Below are 6,905 nucleotides of genomic sequence, written 5' to 3' on the forward strand. Positions count from 1 at the left end.
TATGTGTGAAAACCTAGAGTTTACAACATGAACTGAGTTTAAATGAGAAAATGCATAAAAGGGGGGTTTGGTAGAGTATATATAAAGTCTATATACACACATACCTATACATACACCAACCCCCAAAAATGAAGTTTCTGTTCATATGCATTTTGAATTTCATACTTACTGTGGCACTCGATAAATTCATCACTGTTGTTCAATTCTCTGATGAAATCCTTAAAACTCACCACTTCATCTTTTTTTAAAAAAGAAAAAAAGAAAGAATTTAGGTATTATTGTAAAAAGGACCATTTGATGTTATAACACCAGAGCTATAAACACAAAAATAATGGAGAGGACTGGTAATCCTATTGTGACACATGTGATATGCAGAATAGACCTAAAATAAAGCTGTCAGAGATGCACTTTGAACATCAATTCCTCTGATAAAAACCCGTAAATTGATAGACAAGAAACAACTTTTAATTTCTCTTTTAAAAGATATATGGCAGTATATTTCCTTTGGCATTTAGAGTGAAACTTCTGAAATATGCAAAATTTGTTATTTTAAATTGAAATAATTACTCACCGTTAGGATTAGTGTTATCCAAAGTCTCCTTTATTTTATCATCTGTTAGATAGATTCCAATGGCATTTAAATTTTGCTGAAGTACAGGAATGTCTTTAAGTTCATTTTTGTAAATGTTGATGTTGTAAAATTGATTTTTATTTCCTGGGAAGAGATAATCACCTTCAGTTAGAAAGGAATTTTCATGTTTCTCCTTTATATTTTAATTTTTTTTAATGTTTATTTATTTTTGACAGAGAGAGAGAGAAAGACAGAGCATGAGCTGGAGAGGGGCAGAGACAGAGGGAGACACAGAATCTGAAGCAGGCTCCAGGCTCTGAGCTGTCAGCACAGAGCCTGACACGGGGCTCGAACTCACAGACCGCGAGATCATGACCTGAGTTGAAGTCAGACGCTCAACCGACTGAGCCACCCAGACACCCGTCTCCTTTATATTTAAAAAAAAGTGGGGAAAAAAATCTCCCAAGATATAAAATTATACTTAAGAGAAAAGGCAGTATTTGTATTTATTTATGTACCTACAATAATTTAAAATAGGTGACAATAGGTACACAGAAATGTATAAATATAAGTAAGGAAACTGGGGGAAAGAAACAAAAGAGCAGCAAAAATAAGACAAAAGAGAGCAACAGACAAAGTACATTTCATAAGGTCATATACATTAAATTTTGCAACAATATCAAATGTGTATGCATCTAACAAGAGCCTTCCAAATATAGCAAAAACTTGCAGAATTAAAGGGAGGAATGCATGAACCCATAATCAGAACTGCAGATTTGAAAATCTTGCACTTAGTAATTAATAGAACAACTAGAATAAACATCAGGAAGAATTAAGGGCGCCTGGGTGGCTCAGTCAGTTAAGTGTCTGACTTTGGCTTAGGTCACGATCTCACAGTTCATGAGTTAGAGCCCTGTGTTGGGCTCTGTGCTGACAGCTCAGAGCCTGGAGCCTGCTTTGGATTCTGTGTTTCCCTCTCTCTCTGCCCTTCCCCTGCTCGTTCTCTCTCTCTCTCTCTCTCTCTCTCTCTCTCTCTCTCTCCCTCCCTCCCTCCCTCCCTCTCTCTCTCAAAAATAAATATTAAAACAAAAAAAATTTTAATGTTTAAAAAGAATCAGAAATTAGAATATCCAACAAAACTAGCAAACAATCTAACCAAATGATATTTATAGAACACTACCCAACAACTACAGAATATACATTCTTTCAAGTGCACATGGAATATTCACCTAGGTAGACCACATGCTAGTCTTTGAACCAAATCTTAATGAATTTAAAAGAATTTAAATTGTACGAAATAAATTCTCTGACCAAGGTGTATTACATTAGAAATCAGTAACAAGATCCCTAGCACATGTCCAAATATTTGGAAATTAAATAATATAGTTCTTTAATTTTTTTAATGTTGATTTATTTTTGAGAGACAGAGAGAGGCAGAGCGTGGGTGGGAGAGGGGCAGACAGAGAGGGAGACACAGAATCCGAAGCAGCTCCAGGCTCTGAGCTGTCAGCACAGAGCCCGACACGAGGCTCCGACCCAGGAACCATGAGATCATGACCTGAGCCGAAGTCGGACACTTAACCAACTGAGCCACCCAGGTGCCCCTAAATAGTACATTTCTAAATAACTCATGTTTCAAATGAGATATCACAAGGTAAATTAGAAAATATTTTAAATAAGTGATTATCAAATCACAACATATAAAATTTTGTGAGATGCTGTGAAAGTGCTCAGAGGGAAATTTGTAGTTTTAAATGCTGGAAAGGTATAAAATCAGTAGTACAAAAAGTAGTGGTATGAAATTCTTTTTTCTTAATGTTTATTTTTGAAAGAGAGAGAGCGCGCCTGCGAGCATGAGTAGGGGAGGGGCAGAGAGAGATGGAGACACAGAATCCAAGGCAGACTCCAGGCTGGCACGGGGCTTGAACTCACGAGCCGTGAGATCATGACCTGAGCCAAAGTCGGACGCCTAACCGACTAAGTCATGCAGGCACCCCTGAAACTCCTTTTTAAAAAATTCTTTTTTAGAGTTGTATAATACTCTACTGTACATAGAAACTAAAGTTTATTCAACTAACCTCCAATGTTTACACATTAAGTATTTTCATTCTTTTGCCATCTCAAATAATTCTGTAATGAATAATCTTATGTATCTATATTTTCACATTGTTGGAAGGTATCTTCAGGGAAAATTCCTAGAAGCAGGATTGCTGGGTCCAAAGGTAAAGGCATATGTAGTTTTGTTAGACATTGCCAAATTCCCTCCATTAGACTGGTAGCATGTTAAACGCCCACCAGCTATAGGTAAACGTCTTTTTCTCTACAACCTAACAGTTGTGAAGGTTTTCAATTTTTGCCAATCTAATGGGTGAGAAATTGTATGTCCATTTCAATTTGCATATTTCTTATTATGAGTAAAATCAAACATCTCTTAATATGTTCATAAGCCATTTAAGATCTTTTTTATGATTTATATATCCATGACTTTTGCCCATTTTTCTATTTTTCTTCTGTGATATACATTATAGTTTCTACCATATTGTTATTTGTTCTTTGACTTTACCTATGATATTGTATTAATAGATAAAATTGTTTTTTTTTTAAATTTTTTCCAAGATGGATGTCAGAGAGCTTACTGCCTATGTTTTTTCCTAGATTTTTTTTAAACGTTAAAAAAATTTTTTTAACATTTTTCATTTGTTTTTGTGAGACAGAGAGAGAGAGAGAGAGAGAGCGAGAGCGAGCGAGCATGAGCCGGGGAGGGGAGGAGAGAGAGGGAGACACAGAATCCGAAGCAGGCTCCAGGCTCCGAGCTGTCAGCACAGAGCCCGACGCCCACAGACCGCGAGATCATGACCTGAGCCAAGCCAGACACTTACCTGAGTCACCCAGGCACTCCTCTTCCAGGAGTTTTATGGTTTCAGGTCTTACAAGAGCAAGTATTTAATCATAGTCTAAGATAGGAATCCAGTTTCATTCTTTTGCATGTGGTTGTCTAGTTTTCCCAACACCACTTATTGAAGAATCTGTCCTTTCCCCACTATATATTCTTGCCTCGTTTGTCATAAATGAATTGACCGTATATGCAAGGGTTTATTTCTGAGCTCTCTGTTCTGTTCCACTGATGTCTGTTTTTATGCCAATACCATAGAGTTTTGATTACTATACTTTTGTAATAAAGTTTGGAATCAGAAAGTATGATGGCTCCAGCTTTGTTCTTTCTCAAGATTGCTTTGGCTATCAGGGTTTTCTATGGCTCCATACAAATTTTAGGATTGTTTGTTCTAGGTGTGAAAAATGCCATTGGAATTTTGATAGGGATTGCATTGAGCCCGTATATCGCTTTGGGTAGTATGGACATTTTAACATTATTAATTCTTTGACTCCACAAGCATGGAATATCTTTCCATTCATTTGCATCATCTTCAATTTCTTTCTTCAATGTCTTATAGTTTTCAGTGTACAGGTCTTTCACCTCCTTGGTTAAATTTATTCTTAGGTATTTTATTCTTTTCAATGCAATTGTAATGGGATAGTTTTCTTAATTTCTTTCTGATAGTTTATTAGCAAATAGAAATGCAACTGGTTTTTCTATTTGATTTCATATGGTGCAACTTTACTGAATTTGTTTATTAGTTCTAACAGTTTTTTTTTAATAGGGCCTTTAGGGTTTTCTACATATAATATTGTGTTATCTGCAAATAGTAACAGTTTTATTTCTTTCTTTCCAATTTGGATGACTTTGTTTCCTTTTCTTGCCTAATTGTTCTCGGTAGGACTTCCAATACTATGAACACAAGTTGAGTAAAAGTAGTGAGAAAAATTACGGCATAGGGAATATAGTCAATAACACTGTAATAACATTTTATTGTGACAGATGATAACTACACTTATCATGGTGAGACGTGAGCAATACATAGAATTATTGAATCACTATGTTGTATGCCTGAAACTAATATAACATTTTATGTAAACTATATTTTAGTAAACAAAACAAAACAAAAAAACTGGCAAGAATAGGCATCCTTGTCTTGTTCCTGATCTTAGAAGAAAAGCTTTCAGTTTTTCCCCATTGAGCATATATGTGGCCTTTCGTATATGGCCTTCATTAAGCTGAGGTATGTTTCTTCTGTACACACTTTGTTGAGAGGTTTTTTTTAATCATAAATGGATGTTATCTATCATAAATTGATGTTTGGCAGTTTCTATCAATTTAAATATATATCCCAGCAATCCCATTTCTAGGTATTCAACTAGGAGAAATGAAAATATATGTCCACACAAATACCTGTACATAAATATTTATAGCAGCTTCACTCATAATCACCAAAACCCAGGAAACTTCAATAGTTTATCAATTGGTAAATATACAAACATTACATTCATGTAATGGAATAATACTCATCAATAAAAATAAACACACTGCATGCAAAAAGTTGATGAATGTAAAGTATAATATGCTATGTGAAAGAAGCCAGACTCAAATGAGCTTCATATGTTATGATTCCATTTACATGACAACCTAGAAAAGGCAAAACTTTAGAGTCAAAGAATAGATCAGGGGTCACCAGGAATGAGGGTTAGCGAAATGGATGGACTACAAAAGGACACAAAGAAACTTCTGTGGTGATACAGTCTATGTGCTGTTTAGTAATGGTTACATGACATTATTTTTAAGAATTCAAAAAACAATATACCTAAAAAAAGGTGAATTTTACTACACGCAAGTTATACTGCAATAAATATAAATTTGCTCCTCAAAAATATAGTCAAGAGAGTAGTTGAGAATACATAAAAACAGAAAAGATAGGTATAAAATCCACTTTGCTAGGTTGGTCAAAAGTTTTAAAGTTGTCTTCTTTTTATTTTTCAAATTTTTATTCAAATTCTAGTTAGTCAACATATAGTGTACTATTGGTTTCAGTAGAATTTAGTGATTCATCACTTACATATGACACCCAGTGTTCAACGTAACAAATGCCCTCAATACCCATCATCCTTTTAGCCCATCCCCCGCCCACCTCCTTCCACCAACCCTCAGTTTGTTCACTATAGTTAAGACTCTTCATATGGTTTGCTTCTCTCTTTCCCCCACCTTCCCCTATGTTCATTCGTTTTGTTTCTTAAATTCCACATGTGTGAAATCATAGGTATTTGTCTTTCTCTGCCTGACTTATCTCACTTAGCATAATCCAGTCTGGTTCCATCCACATTGTTGCAAATGGCAAGATTTCATTCTTTTGATGGCTGAGTAATATTCCATTACATATACATATACATACACCATAACTTCTTTATTCATTCATCAATCCATGGACATTTGGGTTTTTCCCATAATTTGGCAATTGTTGACAATGCTGCTATAAACATCAGGGTGCATGTGGCCCTTCAAATTAGTATTTGTATACCTTTTGTGTAAATACCTAGTAGTGAAATTGCTGGGTCATAGGGTAGTTCCATTTTTAACTTTTTGAGGAAACTCCATATTGTCTTCCACAGTGGCTGCACCAATTTGCATTCTAAAAATTATTTTCTCATTGTTTATAATATTCTAATAAATTCAGGTCAGATATACCTAGTGAATAATCTCAGAGAACAGTATATAATCTAATATTTTTCTAGCACTATCAAAGTAAAACCACCCATAACTTTGAGTTTGGGGTAAATTTAGCAGTCTTTGCCATATAATTCAAACACAAGTTATATAAACTAATACTGTATTGTTTTATCTTTAAAAAAATTTAATGTTTGTTTATTTTTGAGAAAGAGAGAGACAGGGAAACCGAGAGCGAGTGGGGGAGGAGCAGTGAGGGAGGGAGACACAGAATCCGAAGCAGGCTCCAGGCTCTGAGCTGTCAGCACAGACCCTGATGGGGGGCTCCAACTCACAGACCACAAGATCATGACCTGAGCCGAAGTCTGACGCTTAAACAACTGAGCCACCAAGGTGCCCCTATATTGTTTTATCTTTATATTGTTTCTTACTTACCTGTGCTTTATCTAATCCTGTGTGTTTTTTAAAAGATGTTTTAAAAAACATCTTTTTTTTGAAAACATCTTTGTTTGTTTGTTTGTTTACTATTTTAGGGAGAGAGAGAGCACAAGCTGGGGAGAAGGATGAAGGGAGAGAGGAAATCTTAAGCAGGCTTCATACTCAGCGCGAATGGATGCAGGTTGAGCCCATGACCCTGGAATCATGACCTGAGCCGAAGTCAAGAGTCAGTTGCTCAACCAACTGAGTGACACAGACGCCCCAATCCTGTGTTGTTTTAACATGAAAACCACTGCCTGTCCTTCCACACAGAGCCAGTAGATACATATTAAGTGGAACTCA

The sequence above is a fragment of the Panthera onca genome (genome assembly GCF_046562875.1).
Source record: "Panthera onca isolate mPanOnc1 chromosome E1 unlocalized genomic scaffold, mPanOnc1 haplotype 2 h2.Chr16_ul_1, whole genome shotgun sequence".
Lineage (NCBI taxonomy): Eukaryota > Metazoa > Chordata > Mammalia > Carnivora > Felidae > Panthera > Panthera onca.